This window comes from Parus major, chromosome 12 (genome assembly GCF_001522545.3).
Source record: "Parus major isolate Abel chromosome 12, Parus_major1.1, whole genome shotgun sequence".
Lineage (NCBI taxonomy): Eukaryota > Metazoa > Chordata > Aves > Passeriformes > Paridae > Parus > Parus major.
Genome location: NC_031781.1, coordinates 17,678,304 through 17,697,896, shown reverse-complemented (window position 1 = coordinate 17,697,896; position 19,593 = coordinate 17,678,304). Strand labels below are relative to the sequence as shown.

Here is a 19,593-nt window from a genome sequence, read left to right as displayed (position 1 = left end):
CCCAAATCCAGCTCCTCTTTCTATCCCAAATCCAGCTCCTTTCCATCCCAAATCCAGCTCCTTTCCATCCCCAGTCCAGCTCCTTTCCATCCCAAATCCATCCCTGTGCCATCCCCAATCCAGCTCGAGCTCCTGCAGGGTCACAGCTTGAGCAGATGGAATTTGGGGAAGATGGAGGCCAGGAGAGAAATCCCATGGAACAGCCCTCACTTTAAAAGGCTCCTTAAAATTATTTAATGTCTGTTATTCTTCATTAACCCTGGTTTTTAAATAAAATTAAATATTTCTGAATTTAAATATTAAAGTTGGTTACACATTTTGAAAAGGCTCGGTGCAGTAGCAGAGGTCAAGCCTCACTTGTCTTCTTGAAATTCTTGAATAAAAGGGAGAGCACCTTCTTTTTTATCACTAAATGAGGGGATTTCAATATAGATATAACAACATTAAATGGATTTGGCCCGAGTACATTACAGCCATTAAATAAATCATTGTTTCACAGAGAAAAAGAGGAGACTTTGGAAAGAAATGTAATTTCATACAACTTCATGACAGAACCAATTAATCAACTAAATATAATTTCAGACATTTGTTACAGAGCCCATATAGGGGTTAGATAGAGATCCATGAAATATTTCATCATTTTGGGAGAGGATGGACAATAAATTTCCCAAAAAGAGATCATTAGGTTGGGAACTGTGCAGATCAGGTGTGATCAGAGCTGGCAGCTCCTGCAATTCCCACTGATCCCTGTCCAGCACAACCACCTTGGATTGGGAGCAAAGGGGAACGAGGGGAACCCCAGGGAAATCTGATTTCTGCTGGGAAATCAGGAATGCTCCTTGTGGAAAGAGCCAACCTCATCCCAATCCCACCACTCCCCAAGGAAACGAGTCCTGCTCTTCTTTCCTGACTGAGAATATCTGAGGGATGAGAAGAAACTTAATAGATTTAAAATAAAATTTGCTTTTTAGCATTGCCCGACTCAGGACTGGACAAATATTGTGTCTTTTTTAGAAATTCATATTTAATCACAACCATGGTATCACACAAGTCACAACTATATAATTTTGCTTCCCCTGCAATCCTTACTCTTGTCTATCTTATTTATACTTTTCCTTCTTATTCAATAACATCTTTTAAAAAAGGAGGAAGAGAGAAAAAGCACTGAAATTAAAAAAAAAAAAATTTAAAATAATCAATGTCTTTTCCCAAAATCTGAAGGAGAAAGTTTTTGTTCTCAATACCTATATCACCTCTGTTATTCCTCTCCAACATGATCCACCTGAGACAATTCCTTATCCAATTTCTTAATATTCCAATATCAACCTGACAAAATGGCAAATGACACTAACTTCCTCAACAAGACAAATTAAAAAAAAAATGAAAATAAACAGATGAGTTTATTCCTCACCAAATTCATCTTTTGTGTTCTGTGAATATTTCCTTTGACCTTCTCTGCATCCTAAAAATATTGGTCATGTACAGGACAATTTCACGACATGAAAAAATAGTAACTTTGAAAGTTGAGGCCAGTTTTAAATATGAAGTCAAATGTTAGCTGTGGAAGGGGAAGTTTCTCCATATGGCTGGGAAATCAGCTCCTGCTTTGGCTCTCTGCCCTGTGCTGCTTTCTAAACACTGGCAGCTGGAGCATGAAGAAGAAAGACAGGGAAGATAAATAGGGTAGAAACTGCTTAAGGTCTTTGTAAAGTTTAATGAAAGATTTATCTCTGGAGGGTAATGTTCCTCTTTCCTCTACTGAAACAAGACTTTGATAACCTCTCATTGTGCCTTTGATAAATTACAGCTCCCAGTCATAACTGAGGGAGTGGAAAATGTAAAAGGCCAAAGCAAGGTCTGGTTATTCAGGTCTGCCAATGAGGGAGAGCCAGAATAATTTTAATTACAAGAATGAGCATGAAGGAAGTGTTGCACAGTGATAACAAGAGAAGGATTCCTCTACATCTCTGCATGGAAGTCCTTGTGTGTAACATCAGTAATTAGAGCAGGCTGTTAATGACTGCTGATGACAGAGGCTGGGAAGGTTCACTTTGATCATGAAGGAGCTGAGAGGGTCTGTGGAGTAACCACAGCCCTCTGCTTTCTGCTCCCAGCCTCTTGCTGCAGAACCTGATGCTCCAGGCACATAAATGTCAAACCCTGGCTGAGAAAAACCCTGGTTCACAAAGCCATGCATGAGAGAGATGCTTTTCTGCTTCCTCTTTTAATGCTCCATATTCCAAAAATGATCCAGCTGCAAGGAAAAAATAAACATTTTTAATTAAAAATAGAGCTATGAAGACAGACATTAATTCTATTAAACATTTACAAGCATCTTTGAGTTACTTTTTTTTAAAAAAAGATCACCATAGGCATGTAAAATATTTCTGGTTTTGCTTTCTGTTTATCTTAAGTAAAAAAAACTACTCCAACACCTGGAGACAATTAATCAGCAAACAGCAGGGCACTAAAAGCTTCTAGAGCTTTGGTTCAAGCAATGATAAGGTGTAAAGGTTCAGAATGGGCCAAGAAATCAGGATTTTATCTCTCCCCTGAATTGGTGGATAATCCAGAATATGTTCATTCATACCTCTACAAATCCCACCTTAAAGGAGGCAGAAGGAAACTTTTCCTAAGGAATAAGATTCTTAATTTTGCTCCCATTTACAAAAAAACCCTTATTTTCTGAATGCAGCAAGAGTATGAATTATTAAAGCTGTACACCCACAGCCTAATTCCTTTCCAGGACAATTTATCCCTCATTCAGTACTTCCCACCATTGGAGGCAATAAAAGCAATTTAAATTCCTCAAATTAAAGAGAACAGAAATTCTCCATGGGTCACTTATGGAGATGTTGAAAGTGGAGAGCTCTTTATGAGGCACAGGGAGACCTCTGGGATTCCACCAAATTGATCCCATATCACAAACACTTTAATTTAATGTACCTTTTGCTGCTCACTTTTAATGAAGTGATTATAAAAAGGGCATCTGATTTTATTAAGCATTAACCTTGCTGGCTGATGGGTAAATCAGGAGATCAAAGAATTTGAAGGTCTCTAAATCCAAACGACTCATTTGAAGGAAGGATGTGTGTGACCATTATTAGTGATTATTATTATCATTATTAACTAAAATCTCATCTCTGCAAGAAGAAGGAGGGAATTTTGTCCTCTTAGAAAGAGTTTAAAATGTGGTGTCTGGAGCTGTTTTACAAAAGGTTCTACCAAATATTCAAAAAATTCAGTGTTTTCCGTGGAATTTGGTTTCTGGAGATGGGACAGACTTATAACACTTATATCACACCTACATGGAACCAAAACTATATTTGCTTTGGATAAATACATCTACTTTGGATATATCTGGGTTAAATATAAGCATAATATTAAAAAAGTGCATTTAAAATGTGTTAATTTAAATAGTTCATGAGATGGGTAATAACAGTAAGAATCAGTAAAAAGGGACAATAGATACTGGGAATAAAAATCCAGCACTAAGGGGAAACAAACCCCAGGTCTCTGCCTTACAATCCCTTGGATAATTTAAAAACCACAAAACCTAAAGCCCAAATGATTTAATTTTATTTTTTTTAAAACTTGGGATTTCAGTCAGCAGAGGATCCATGCTGTAAATCCTGGGAGCTGTGGAGAAGAGCCCCCTCTGACTCTGAATTCACACCTGACAGATCATTTTTGTCACTCAGAGCTGGAGAGTTCACTGGGAGCTGAGCTCAGGCAGCCCCAGAGCTGCTTTTCCCAGAGCCTCGTGTCCTCATGTGCCACAGGATGCCCCTGAAATGAGGAAAATCTGCAAGAACGCCCTTGAGAGAAGTTCTCAGCTTTGTAAATAGCAAGATTCAGGCACTGGCTGCCCATTCTGGCTCTGGGCTGGTCTGAGAGAGAGACAGAAAATTTACTGTGCAAATTTACTTTGTTTATTGCAATGCTGGTTCCTCTCCTGCTGATTGTGGTGCCTGGAAAATGGGTTTGGACCTCCACCACCACTATTCATGTGAGCACTGATTTCACAAAAGCAAAAATTCAAAATATCATGTGCTGTGGGTTTGAAGGAAAGGTCGAAATCTGTGCAAAAAACCTACAAAAAAGAGCCCAAAACCAGAAGAACCACACCAAAAATCTTAACAACAAGAAAAAAAGGAATATTCTTTGCTGAGGATAGTTTGTCTGAAGGATCCCAGTAGGAATTCTCTAAATGAGCCCAAGGAATTCTGTGGCAAAGGCAGAGCCATGGGCTTGGATCTCCTGCCAGTTTGGAGCTGAGAGCCTGAGATCTGTCATTAAATGGTGACTTCACCATTTCTTTATCTCAGTTCTGTTATCCATGAGAAGGCCACTCCTGCTCTGTGTCCCATCTCAGCCACCACTTGTTGATGAATGTGAATGCAAATAATCCACATAAAATGCACAATGGGAAATAAGATATTGATGTTAATCAATTCTGGACAAAGCTGCCATGTAATTAATGAGATTGATTTTTTTCTTTCCTGTGTTCCCAATTGTGTATTTTACAATAGTATCAGAAAACATTAATTTTGGAAAAACAAAAGAGGAAACAAAGGGAAAACAGGAAAAATGACAATCTCATTATTATTAGAAACAAATTTTATTTTGACAAGGGAAAAATCTTTATCCTTCTCAACATTACTCATAAATTAAATAAATTAATGTTTCAAGCAAGAAATCATTGTGACTAAGAACAACACACAGCAAAACAATTAACAAAATAATTACTACATTTTTATTCTATTATTAAGCAGTTAAAATTATGTAGCTGATAAAACATGCTGGGTTATAACAAGTAGGACAAAGGGAAACAATTTTAAACTAAAAGAGGAGAGATTTTAGGGTGGATATTGGGCAGGAATTGTTCCCTGGGAGGGGCTGGGATGGAATTCCCAGAGCAGCTGGGGCTGCCCCTGGATCCCTGGCAGTGCCCAAGGCCAGGCTGGACATTGGGGCTGGGCATTGGGGCTGGGACAGTGGGAGGTGGAAATGAGGTGGGATTTAGGGTCCCTTCCAACCTGTTTTCATTTCCTTCAGTCTTTCTTGAGATGGCAGAAATCTGTGCAGCCATTTAAGCTCACACTGAACAAACAGGTGGATATTTAGCTGTATTTGAGATGTTGATCAATCTGCTTTCTTTTCTCTCCGTGCTCTTTAGTTCAGCTGAAAGCAAGGTTTAGTCTCTCAGAGAGAGATTTTAGTACTGCAGAACCACTTGCATGCAAAAATACTGAATCAAATGTTGGCAAAAATGAAGCAGGGAGGGTTTTACACCAGCACAACTCCCCTTTCCCATCTTCCTACTCCAGTGCAGCCTCTGGTGAGTTTATCTTTCACAGAAAGGTTGTGATTGATGTGTAGGACAGAGCTACCAAAATCAGCTCCACCATCCTTATTAGTGTTATGAGAGGGGAAAAGCAGATTTTCATAGCACAGACTGTGCTTTTGGAGCAGTTATTGATTTCTTTATTGCTTGTCTGGTTATTACAAAGTAATGATTCTTGTATAATGGGATTATGGAACCCACTGAACCTTGATAAGATTCTTAAATATCTCTGACAGAATATTTATAACAAAAAATCCAAAGAAAATAAGCTGTCACCATGCAGAATTTTATCCACAGAAGTGAATAATAATAAAATATCCTTGTAATAAAGGACAAACATTTCTGCCTTCCCAGAGCTGGGATTTAGGCAAAGTTAGTCCCAGCTCTGCTGTGGGAGAGCCCATAACATCCTGTGGGAATTAACCAGGAAATTCCTGCCTTGGGAACCCATGGATAGAACCCAAATGGATCCAGAAAATGAGGGTGACATTTTCTAAGCCCAAAGGAAACACTTGTTTCCTTATTTATTCTCCCTCCACATGCAGAGAAATGCTAAAAAAAGGTTTAAGAAGCTCTGAACATGCTCAACCATACACTTGAATATTTTTTAAAGTTGAGTGGAATCTAAGAGGATAATTATCTGTTAATGCTGATATGAGGAGGACTAAAAAGGAGAGGTTTTGGGCATGGATACAAACCCAGAAGTGGTGCTGGCAGTGATGGAGGTCAATCACCTGGATGCAGAGCAGGTCACTACGACCTGTGGAATTGTCTGGGGCTGGGATCAAGTGTGTTCTGCTCTGGGAAGGACCAGCTAAAGAGTGGAGAGGGGAGCAGGGCCAACAGCCACAAAGTGTGTGTGAAAACAGAGCTCTCACAGCACTGACTCACCAGGGCCAGGGTGGAAACATCCCCACCTCCAGCATTTCATCACTGAAACTCCAAATGGCAGATTCTTCAAATTCCCACTCAAAATTTATACTCCAAACGAGGGGCAAGGAGGGAAAACGACATTAGAAAGCATGGAAAATACATTTCTAGTCTATTTTTAATCTGAAATGTTTAAAAGCAGATGTGATAAGCAGCTCCAGAGCAGTGATTTGCTTCATTAAAGTTTGATTGGGAGGCAAGAAGCCCTGGTGGGACTGGGATGTTGGTGCTCAGGGGGATGAAGTGACAGGCACAACTGTCCTCACATATTCACACACATAACCCTCATCTATAACTGAGAGAATTAAAATCTACATCATCCATGGCTAGAAATCTTAAAATATTCTAATTTTTTTTTTGCTTGGATGGTTGTTTTGGATTTTGTTTTTTTTTTGTTTTGTTTTGGAAGAGCAACAACTTTGCTAAAAGTTTGCAAGTCAAGACTGCAACATTCCCAAGAACATTTAAAATTCTCCTTTTTATAACTTCAGAACCCAAACTCCAGTTTTCCATCCCATTTGCAGTCCAGTGGTGCATGAATTATACTCATTAATCTTCTATCTGAGAGCTTTATTTCTGTTTGCTAGGTGGGAATTGACACCACCAAGATGTTATAAATTAGAGGAGAGCTCTGGTTAGAACTGCAGCTTTCCTGGGTCTGGTACTGAACTCAGATTTGACACCAAAACACCTGCAGGAATATCTGTGGTTATCTGCCTGCACCCCCCTTTAGTGGATTTATATTAAACCTTTAGTTTTACATTAAATATTCCCGTCTGAAACATGGGGACAATGTTTTCTCCCTGGAATCAACAAGTAAATAACATTCTACCCATATTTTGTTAGCTGAGTGATTACTCCAAATGAATACATTTGGGGAAATATCTGCAACTACCTCTTGGCTGAAGTCAGCACAAGATTCTACACTTGTGGTACAATTATTTTTCTCACAGGAGTGTCTCAGAGATGCACAGAGAAGTGACCAATTCCTATTTTTTTTCCTTCAGCTTCATATATTTAACACAATGAATTACAAGTCTCTTAATGTGACATTTCAGAGTCATAAATAAAAGACCAGAGTGAAAGTAAAGGGCTACAAATTAATTCTTTGTCCAAACTGATGAATATTTCCATGTGTACTCTGAAATATATCTTATCCAGAGAGGGTTTTTGGCTATCACAGTTACAAAAATCAACTTTGCCACAATTCTTAAATACTACTGATCTCTGCCTGTTAACTTTATCAAGAAAAAACAACCATTATTGGGTTTTTTTTTCCCAAAGAAGCCTGAATCAAATCATGCCTAAAATATTAACTAATATTAGTGGTAGCAGATTTACACAGACACCCCTTCTCTGGATGCAAATGATTAGAAATTCAGTGATTTATATTAACCTCCTCCCCTGGTTTTCTGGAATAACACCAGTTATTCCACCATGAAGAACAGGTTAACTTTTCTATTTCCCACTTGGGCATCTAGTTCCAAAGCACAAGCCTGGAATGAATTCATTATATGAATTTTCCTCTCCAGACTTTTTTCCTGTCGTGTATTTTTTCACTGATCATTATAATTCATCTGAATGTGACATTTAACTGAAATCTGCTTGTATTGGGAGAATGATTTATATTCATCCTGAAAAAAAAAAAAAACCTCCTTGGAATATTGAGACAGTGGTTAAAAAACCCTGATTAACTGAGGTTTGCAAGGAAGAGTCTATTCCTTGGACAAATTTATGGGATAGGGAAGGCAAAACGATCTTTACCCATTTCACACCATTGCAGCGCCAGTTTCTAATGTGCTGGAAGCTTCAGGGATTTTATTCTTCAGTAAATCTTAGTTTTTTTGAGAGATGTTGTCCCCAGTTCCAGTCAGGGGTGGGATGGCTGGGATTGCTCTGCCTGGCTGAGGGGATCACAGCAAAACCCCGGTGACGAGCCTGCTCCATCCTCAGTGCTCCCCCTGCTCCTGCCTCCCCCTTGACAAATGGGAGCTGGACACATTTACTCACGGGAAAGGCAGAAATGGGCAATAACACCAAGAGAAATATTGTTTCAGTAACTACAGAAGAAGATCAGTTTTTTCAGGGAAGGCGTCTAACGGGAAGAAATACCGTTCTCTGCCGGCAACCTTCCTCTCACAGCTCTCAAGGACAAAATCCAAGAGATTCATCTGCAGCCTTCAGTCATTAATCAAGGGAGACACGATTGTGTAGATGTAGTCTAGACACTGACAATCTTCTTTGGTTCACACAATGATGAAACAGGAGATCTCCAAATGTGTGAGCTGAAAGCTTCAGAGATGAGGTGTGCCTAAATTCAGTGTTTCAAGGCAGAGACTCTTTATGTTCCCTTTCCTAGAAATACGGGCACTCTTCTTCCCTGGATTTACCCTCAGCTCCCAAACAGGACTGGCTGTTTTCCCCACACCACCAGCCATAAAGACTTCAATTTTGGGGTGTGATGCACTATAAAACACAGAGAGATTTGTCATCCATTTAGTTTGCAAACATTTGTTTTCTCTGTGCTGTACAGAACACCGTCCTCAGCTTGAACTGAGTGATCTGTCTCATTAAGAGGGAGAAAAATTGAGATTTTCTTGATTGCTGATTTCACAGGCAGTGAGAAATGCCAACAATTCACAATATCAGCAAATTATTAACCAGATGATGATGGGTGTCCTGTAATTTTGCATGGTTGAGGCATTGCTATCCCATCCACCCTACCTGGAAATTCTGAGTCCATATATAACCTGCACAAGCAGCCCCTAGCCCCAGCACTGTTTTATAAATTATGAAGGAGCAGTTATGGTCACCTAAAAGCCCTGTGAAATAGGAGTTCCCTGACAGCAGAGCAGGTTATCACCACTCCACAGGGCTTTACAGCTGATATAAAACATGTTCTGCCAAACCACATCCAGTTCAAGACGAAAGAGCTCGGGGAGTTTGCAGCGTTTCCGAGGTGTGCAGGGCTGGGAACGGCTTGGAGAGCCTGTCCTGGAGCCCAGCCCATCCTGCAGAGCTGCTGCTGCTCACCTGAGTCACAAATCAGCAAATATTTTTATATCCAGGGCTTCAGACATAAAGCTTCTCTAGAGATGTTCCTGACCCGTGGAAAAATTATGTTTGCTGGCTTGACAAGTTCTGAAGAACGTCAAGAGTGACTGGGATGGTGGAGAAAATTAAATCAGAGATACAATTTATGTAGCCTGTATCCATTTGTATCAGCTAAAATATTTGTGAATAAGCATCAATACATAAATCAATATATAAAATAATCCCTCCTTGAAAGGTTCTTAGGAATTAGATTTGGGACAGGGCTCCAGCAGAGAAAGATGAGAGGAAGTGATGCTGGAAGAAAGGACGAGAAGAAGAAAACCCAGAAAACCACCCCAGCTGAGGATGACAGTCACAGACTTTTGTGAGAAATTAACAGGACTTGATTGCATCAAAATTTAAATTAAGGCCAGAAAAACCTTCAGCACTGATGCTGTAAAAAAGCAGCTTTTGGCTTTTCAGAAATTAAATATGTCCCTCAGTCACAGAGATGAGCCCATGACAGATTGCAAACTATAATCTTCATGTATTTAAGATAAATTTAGTTATTTAGATATAATTGTGTGATGCCAGAGATGTTTTCTCATTCTTTTACATCTCCTTTTGCAAGTGACAGTAGGTTTCAAACTAGAACTCTTTATGAAATGTGATGCTCAAGATGTTACTTGAATATGCAGTCACAATGCTCTTAATTTGTTTTTGGACTGAAACATTTCACACATTTCAAAGCAAGCTCTAGTTATATCTGTTAACCAGAAAACTCCTCCTGACACAGTAGATTTCCCTGAAGAATTATGATCAGTGGAAAATGAATTGAGCACAGACATAATTACAAAGTATGAATTCATCTTGTCAAATCATGTTGAGATTAAAAAAACCCCAACGACTACACAGAACTAAAAAAACCCCAAGCTTAGAAAGTTGCTCAGTCAAATGGGGCTTTCTGAATCCACTTAATTGCAAAGAAACCACTCTCTGCAGGTATTTATTGTCCTCTCTCAGCTCCCACGTGACAAATGGTGAGCAAAACTTCTGATAGAAGAAAGAACAGAACAATCCAAACTGATTTTATCATCATAAATCAACAACTTGAATTTTCTTCTTTTATGTAAACCACACCAGAACTAAATGCTGCTCCTTAAAGGACCAGGAGCATAAAAAAAATACCTGAAGGCAAAATACACAGCCATGACTACTTGTTAGCTACTTTTTTAACCAAATTCCAAAGATTAGTAGCTTTTTTGACTTAGGATGTCATCAGTGACTCCAAATATCAAGGCCCATAGCTCCAGTAAATTCCTCGTTAGGATTTCCACAGCAGACTCATAAAGCTGCTTTAGTCTCTAACCAAGGTACTCAAGCAAACTTCCCTTCTTTACACATTCACTAGTTATTAAAATACCTGTTATATTTTCTTAAAGCTCAAAAGGAATCTCTTGAGAATAATGCTCATTATGGTGAGAGGATTTCTGGCCAGCTTTAGGTCAAGCTCTAGGATTTGATCAAGTGCAATGTTTGGTTTTTAATCAGGTCCTCTTCAGCAGATGGATCTCATTTTAATTATTATTTTGATTTGATAATAAAGGAAGATGTAAACAACACACCAACCCAGTCCCATAACACTTCTCTTCCCAACTTTAAGCAACTTTCTGGTTTTTTTCTTCCTTGAAAAAATTTATTTATATTTGCTAAACCCAAAACCAATCCAAAACTTAAAGGGGAAACATCTTTGAACCAAAAATCCTATTGGTGCATCTTATTGTCATTATAACACAAGATTTGGAAGAAAAAGTTTCCTTGTTTCCACTTAAGTCTGAATTGAAGCAGCATTTTAAAGATCAGAAATGTTTTACTCACAATAATTTTTGCTGAAACATGGGAAAAATTTTCCAATTTCAGGTCAAGAAGAACAAATTTAAACCTCTTGGTAGAAATTGATTAATATTTGAACTTGCCAGTGAAATATCAACAGGATCCCAAATATTGGAATTTTTTTAAAGAGAATGTTTTAAAAGTTTGTTATCGCAACAAGTTGGGCTGGTTGAAAGTTCTGGTGAGTGGAACAATACAAGTCAGTGTTTTGGATCAAAAGTTATGTAAAAAATTAATTTTTAAACTGAGATTATCCTTGAAATTGTTGAAGCTGTGGCTTAATTCCAATCAGGGTTTCCCAGCAGCCACCACAGAGAGCTCTGTGCCAATTCTGCCTCTGCTCCCAGCAGGGGAAACCTCAGAGAATCCCCAAATGTTTGAAACCTGAGCGACACAACATCAAATATTTGTTACTTGAATATTCACATTTCATTTTATTACCCCTTTAGAGCCTGATCAAAGCTAAATTAAACAAAGAACAAGTGGTGCAAAACACCCAATTCCTGCTCTTCTAAATTCTGGAGCGCTTCTGGTTATTGCAAGGTAATCAAAGTTACCACAACACTTCAGAATTGTTTCTAACTGAGTTATTTAACAGGCTAGAATGAAACAGCAGCATTTTATCCCAAAAAAAACCAGCAGCAGGAGGGGATCCTGCCAAGCCAAAGGTGGAATACAGATATTTACCAGCAATGCCACTGGGCTGCTGCTGGTCCTGACATGATTAAACAGAAACTCGCAGTGCAGAAATTAATTACTGCCAAAAGCTGCAGAGGCACAGGCTGCAGAGCCCTGCCACCACTGCAGCCATGAATGGATAATGTGGATAATAGATGCTGCAGCAGCAATCCAACAGCTGGCCAGGGGAAGGGATTTTATGGGGAAGAGAGAGGTAGGAAGTGATCCCAGCTTCCAAAGCCATAAACCAATGGATGGTGGAGTCATAAATGCAACATCAACAAGGCACACGTAGAGCTGCTGCCCCTCTCTCCTGAGGAATATTTTTATTATTCCCAGTCTTAGAGCTGGGCTGGAGTTGGTGAATTGAGTAAAAGCACACAGCACAACGGAACCATCCATTTCAGAAAATGTCTTTTTCCACAGGGCTCTGTATCACCTGACAGGTGCTTTGTCACAAGAATCCCATTACGTGCACGCTGCAATTACAGCTATTTTCTCTAGTTCTCAAAATTACATTAATTTCTTTTCATAAAGCGGAACACATCCTGAAGGCCTTGTAAATAAAATGTCTTTCTTCTAAATAAATACCTAACTGGAGTCTTGCCTTGATGCATCTGGAATAAAGTACAGCCTTGTTCAGTGTCTACTTAAAAATACAGGGAATGATACATAGATAGCGAATCATTTTTACATTTTTTTTGTGGTAAAGAAAAAAAAAGAAAAAAGAAAAAAAAAGGGGAAAAAAAAGAAAAAAAAAGACAAAAAAGGGAAAAAGAGAAAAAAAAAAAAGGGAAAAAAGGAAGAGGAGATAATTTAGTGCTGCTGTATTAGAAGGAGATTGTTCCCTGTGAGGGTGGGCAGCCCTGGCATAGGGTGCCCAGAAAAGCTGTGGCTGCCCCTGGATCCCTGGAAGTGTCCAAGGGAAGCTTGGATGGAGCTTGGAGCAGCCTGGGATAGTGGGAAGTGTCCCTTCCACAGGGCTGGATGAGATTTAAGGTCCCTTCCCTCTCCACCATGAGCTCAGGATGGAACAGGAGTCACGGACAGGCAGAGAACTCTGGCCAGGATCCCGCAGGATCTGGCACAATCTGAATTCCCTGTCTCGCCTCAAGCCTTCCTCAGCCCACTGTTCTCATTTCCAGCTCTTTGCAGACATGAAGTGAGTGAAAACTTGGCCAAAATTAAAGATTGTGGCTGCACTCAGAGGACAATCGTGAGCTGCTCAGGCACGCGGCCTTTCCTTCTGACGCCTCCTCATCTCCAGGAAAATGGATTAACTGAGAACACCTTCCCTGTTTCCAGCAGAAACAACTCCCAGAACCATCCCATTATTACTCCTAGAACCCATTTTTACACCAGCCATCATACAAATGTCATCCTCTGCCCGTTTGCTGCTGGCTGATGTAAAGATTGAGAGCAGTGATTCTGTAACAGAGCTGCAAAGATGTGGCAGGGGCTGGGCCATCCATGCTTTACATCCCATCTGCAACTGGAAAAATGCCTCAGTTTTTAAATCTAGCAGTGTTCTTCCTTCAGGAAAATAAAGGGTCTTAATCCGTGTCCTGAATGTTCATAAATCAAAATGGAATCGCTACAATAATTTCATAAATTCAAGGGTTTATACACAGAAATATTTCAAATAACTGGTAAAGAAATATTGGTGTGCTTAGCATTATTGTATTTATGCTGGAATAAAAGTTCTAAAATATGCTGCAAGGAAGAATAAAAACCAATGTTGGATAAGAGAAAAGCATTTTAGCTCTTTCCAAGGTTTTTCTTGATAATCTTGCCAACCTTCAATAGCATAGTATGGGGAAGAATTTTAAATAAAAACAGCTCCAGAACAGGTATGGATTGTGTTTTGAAAATTCTAGCAATGCTTTTTCTGACACTTCCAAAATATTTCTAATTTTTGCATTATAAACTTGACAAACTTATTGCTCCCTATTAAAAATTCCCTTTTTTTCTGGGTGAAACACTGAGTGGCAGCGTCCCTGACCAGGGATTTACACCCAATCTGCAGAGAGTCACTCCCAAGTATTTGAAATTTCCTTTAAAAAAACTTCTAACCACCACATCAAAAAGAACTGATCAATACCTGGGAGAGCAGCTGCCATCATTTCTCACACAATGCAGACATTTGAAAGTAGGTTACATTTGTTTTTTCCTTCCAGAACTCGCCCAGTGCTCAGTGCCAGGAGCCCAAAGGAGTTGGGGTTGTTCTGCTGTGAAAAACCAGCAGCATTTTGTGGAGAAAACATTCCAGGAGGATTGGTGGGGTGAGGAACCACAGGAGACAGGGAGAAGAGTTGGATCCACTGGAATAACTGGAATCCATAAGAGAATTCCAAATAAAAGAAATTCAAATACTCTGAAGATGAACAGAGTTTCCTCTTTAGATACTCAGAGCCTCAAACAAACTGGAAAATGTGGTGGAAAAACACAGTAGGGGTTTAAGGGACAAGTTTAGGAATAAGGTTCAGAAACTGATGGTTTATTTGGGTTTTGCCTCAAAACAGCTTTTAAGGACAGAGCCTTAAAATGCCCAAGTCTTGCAAATATGCAGGAATTGAAAGTTTTGTCCATTTCCCTCCTGTTTCCATCACAGATCCCACTCCTTTTACACATCAGCTGGGCAAATCTGCAAACAGCAAAAACCAGCACCAGGCTATTGAGTGGAAAGAAAAAGTGAGGATTTACAGGAGCTGCACATCCAGCATTTAACACCTCAATTCAATTCTCTTCTTTATCATTCTTTCTCCATTTGGTATAATTTTGCATGTGTTCTCCTATTACCTGGTGAAAGTTAAAATGCATCCATAATTTCCATGCATCATTTCCACTGCTAGCTGTATTGTTCTTCTTTGGCCTAAAAGAACATTTTCATGGCTGTCCCAGTTTTCCTCAAGTCCTTGCCAGAGCATTCTGTGAAAAAGAGCAACAAACTCCCTATTCTTCAAAACTCCAGTGATGTTGCACATTAAAAAATTATATGTGTTAATCAATAAAGTGTGAAAGGGCTGATGAAACAGACTGCCTTTTTCTGGGACAGTAATTTTGCTCCATGAATTATTTATCAAGGCCTACGAAGCAGAAGCAAAAAATTGGAAGGCACAGAGCTTACCTTATCACTCATCATCTCGCAAACAGCCACAATGAAACCATAATCATTTGCTACATGCTGGGACATCAAAGAACACTGGAATATCCTGGCATGTAAAAATGTATTTTATTATATTAAAGAAATTGGTCCCTGGTGAGTTTCTGTGATTTTTTTCCTCAGAGAGCCAATACCATTTTTGCTGACGGAATGAGAGTTTCCTCTGTGCTCTCCTGGAGGAGGAAAGTTGGAAGTGAGATGTGGAAGGTCGACTCTGCAGATGATTTCAGGCTTGTGGTAGGCAAAGAAAGGGGAGCTGGAAAATGACTTCCCAGAAGTTGTGCAGCAAATGGCCACAGCTTTTAATCTTATTATTTATAAATGATGGAAACCGTTTGAGGGAACAAAATTAAAACAATTTATCATGGTTTGGACTTGGCTTATATTTTTTGGTAATAATTCTATATCTTTTGTGTTGAGGAGGAAAGCTGAAAACAGTACATAGACTGCACATTGTTAATACAAATCCCTCATTTTTCTGACATCTCTAGTAAAAATTACCACCTGGCAAACTAAAACACATCTGAAGTCCTTGAGTTGATTAAATTTTTCTATCTACATTGCCTGTACTGTTTTTTTTCCTCCCCACAGTTCTCAGGTCGGAGGTTCCTGGATGTATTTCTTATTATTATTGACTTCACACTAAAGGCACTGCTGGATATCCTAAATACAGGCCCAAACAGGACATAGAAATGTTTATTTTCATACAACTGGCTACCAAAACACTCTTTTAATGCTTCTGTATTGGCTTTACAGTAAGCTAGGAATATTCTCCTATTGGTAGTTTCTGAATCAAGCACTGCAAGTTTGGCAATGCCAAAATCAGTGCACTGATTTTCCTTTAGAAACCCTGAAAGTGTTAAAAAGATTGAAATATTCAGATTTTCTATCTTCTAAATAAAATGCTTGAAGAAATTAAAAAGGCTCTGGGTTTGTAAGGATATTTGCTGGGCTTTATTAAGCAAGCTGGCAGGGGAATAATATATATATATATATATATCTATATGTATAAATAAAAAAACTCTTTCAATACTCCCTGCCAATGCTTCATGTTGGATCAAGGATATCTTAACTACATCTTTTTCTGTTTGAATTTCAATTCACTATGAGTAAAACTCAATAAATTCTTTTTTTTTCTCTGATATACACCTAATTACAAGGCACCAAAGAAAACAAAGACATAAACCTGATATAATTCCATGTTTGGAGAGGCAAGCCTCCCAGTTTTTTGGGTGCATACATTAAATTCAGGTTAATGTATGAACAGTGAAGTTTGCTGGGACTGTGTATGCACTCAGATTTGTCACTGTCACACACTCACATGCAACTCACTGCAAGAAATGAGCCTGCCCATAAAGAAAAGATAAATAAAAGCTGCAGCTGTGTGAAATCCATCCAGCTGAGGAGCTGAATAGACTGAATTGCCACGTTTCACTTCCCTGGTGTCACAGCAGCACCAGCACAGAAAATCCCATCTTTGGGTCAAAGTGGGTGAAAGGATGAAAGGAAAAGGAAAAGCTTTAGGCAAAAGTCCATGTTGGATTAAGGAAGGCACAATCACAACTCCATCCACTGGAGGAGAACTGGGTTTGGCCCCAGCCTGAAGAACCCACTGGGAAAAATATCAAATACATTCATTTTAAGGGTGAATCCCTTGGCACACACAACAATCATTTCATCTCTTTGCACCTCGTTCTTAAAATTGAATTTATCTAAGGAAAACCTACTTCAGACAGGAAGATAAAAAGCTGCCAAAGCCATCTGAGGCTCTCCTGTTTGTATCTCTGTGCAACAGCCACACCTTGAATGTTCCCAGGTTTGGCATTCCCGAGGCTGCAGCCACAGCTGCCACTGACAGATTCAACACCTGGAACTGTGATCCTACCTCAGAAACACTCACAGAGCAAAGTGTGGCACTCCTCAAATTCCTTCTCATTTGAATTTTGTCTCTTGCTTCAGAATGCTGCCTGAAATCAGAGATCAATTAAAATCACCTTGAAATTACTGGGGGTAAGTTCTGCCCAACCCTCCTGAGCTGGAAAATCAAGGCAAAGCTACCAGATTTACTCTTTTGGAGCAATGGTAAATATTTTTAGTTATCTTTAGAACCCTAAGTCTTTCTTGAGTTTTCCATCACAGCCACCTCTTTCTGCTGGCTTTAAAGTCTATTTTATTCTATTTTATTTCTATTTTATATTTTATACTATATTTATTTCTATTTTATTCTATTCTTTATTTTATTCCTCAGTGGGACCCAGCATTCCGAAGTGGATTAGAACAACTGCCAGGGAAAACTTCTGCAGCACCTTCTACAAGCTCATCAATCAACTCTGAGACAAGGCTAACATCACACTTAACCTTTCTTTGTGGTTTTTGCCATCCAGGAATTGTTTGCAGGAGAACTCCAGGTGTTATTCCAACAGGTACTGTCAGCCTGGGACCCAGGAAAATTCCTGCCAAAATGTCCCTGCTGCTGCTGCTGCTGCCTTCCTCCCACAGTTTCCCTCCTGAGAAGCTGCTGATGGAGCTGGCAAAGGTTCTCATCAAGCACTGATGTGCCTGACAGCAAAATTGGGCTGGTGACAGCTCAATGTCACAGCACGTGAACACGCCAGCAATATTTCCTCAGCACCAAACCAGAAACAAAAGGGATCTCCTGAGAAAAAACATTTCCAAAGAGGGAGCAATTCTGAAGCAATCCCTGCTTAAGTTTCAGAAATAAGCACAATATTTAAATATATATATATATATAAATAAATACACTGGAAAGTGTGACTGCATTCCTGGGCTCATTCATCTTCAACAGCAAAGTGATCATCTGCTCTTAATGTGACAAGCTCTGAAAGCCAAACTGTCCATTTAATGTGATGAATCCAATAACTTTTAGCTGTACCAAGATAAAATCGTGGGGAAAAGCTTCAAGTGCTGCTTCAAGGATTTTTAGTACGTACACCCACCAGTTATTTTGACATTCCCTTTTATTTTCTTACCTTGTTTGGGTATTTTTGCATTTATTCTTTGATTCTAAACAGATATTTAACATTTAAAGTGTCCCTACACCTGTTAAAACCTAAACTGAAGTACTTTTATTGCACATTGATCCCTTCCAGCTCAGGATATTCCACGATTTTAAGAACCCACTGGCAATAGGAACACAGAACTACACATTAATATGGTTTTAATCAATGCTGTAACATTTGTTTTCCCTTCCCCATCATCAACAGAACTTTGTTAGTGCTGTGCCCTGCTTGGTGTTTTGATTTCCACCCCATATTTTTCACCAAGGATTGTGAACCACTTATTCCTAAAAACGAGCAACATTTCCCACTGGGCACCAACAAAATGCACAGAGACATATTTTAATTGCCTATGAATATTCAAGCCCTCATTATTGTTCCTAGTTTATAATTATCACATTCCCCTGACAGAAACATGCAGCACACAATAAAAAATGCAATCCATTAAAAATGTTGACATTCATGTTCAACAGTTTTCTGGAGTTTTTTTTTTTTTTTTTTTTTTTTTTCTTTTATTTATTAACTACCAGGCTCTTTATCTTGGCTATTAAAATCATTCCTAGAAGGCATTTTGTTCCAAATTTAGCACAGTGAATTCCTCCTGTAAAAAGAGTTACAACAGTTTGGATAAGAATTAACAGAGTTGTCTGTTACAGATCCCTTAACAATTATGCAATATCATAAAATTATGAGTAATTCTCTGGAAATTCACTTTTCAGGAACAGAGATTCTCCTCTGCAGCTGAGGTTCCTGACTTTTCATTTTCCCAGAGTCCAGCTCCTAAATTCTAAAACAACTTAGAAATGAGCTGTATTTAAGGTCTCCTCATGCACCTGAGGAAAAGACTGTCAAAGCTGCCCTAAAAACAGAACCCAAGTTTGAATTGTTTGAATTGTCAGTCTTGGTCACTTTTGGGGTTGTCACCTGTACTGAAGGAGCTCATTCCTCCAGGAATTCCTTGCAGGAAACAGCTGTTTTTCTGTGGTGAACTTGGAAAACAGGGATCAAATCTTGTCAACAAGAAAATCATCCAGGATGCATTGGAAATCTGGAATCTCAGACTGCAACAGGAGGATTTGCAGGATTCACAGTCTGTCCTTTTGAGCTGGATTTTCATAGCTCAGGCAGCTGAAAGCAGGGAGGAGTATGGATATTTAACAAAATTTGGAAAACTAATTAATGGCACAGAAATCAACTTCTAGCTGTTTCTAAATCAATGGGAGCTTCAAATCCCAGAAGCACAGAAAGGACCTTAAAGGACATCTCACTCCAGCACCTCTTGTCATGGGCAGGGACATTTCCACTGGATCATTTATTCAGAGCCTTCTGCAGCAACACAAAATGCAAAATAATTGCAGAACGATGTAAAATTTAGCTGAAACTTCATCAAAACATAGACCATTAACAGAAAATATTACTGAGGACAGATTGTGGCAATCACTCAATGAAAGGAGTTTGCTCTGCCATGTAAGAAACTGAATAAACTGTGTCTGCTATTCCCCAGCAAAACTTGGAATTTCCATTTGCACAAT

The 19,593-nt window shown here is 39.1% G+C and overlaps 1 long non-coding RNA gene across 2 annotated transcripts; it reads right to left on the bottom strand.

The window, feature by feature from the left end:
• Positions 1-14,302: 14,302 nt before the first annotated feature.
• On the bottom strand, positions 14,303-19,184 carry LOC117245068. Of its 2 annotated transcripts, XR_004499235.1 has the most exons (4): positions 18,986-19,184; positions 16,930-17,011; positions 14,681-14,809; positions 14,303-14,525 (listed from the first exon to the last, which is right to left on the bottom strand). It is a non-coding gene; the product is annotated as an uncharacterized LOC117245068 (long non-coding RNA). The 2 variants fall into 2 exon arrangements; XR_004499234.1 differs by lacking the exon at positions 14,303-14,525 and having other exon boundaries at positions 14,558-14,809.
• Positions 19,185-19,593: the final 409 nt, after the last annotated feature.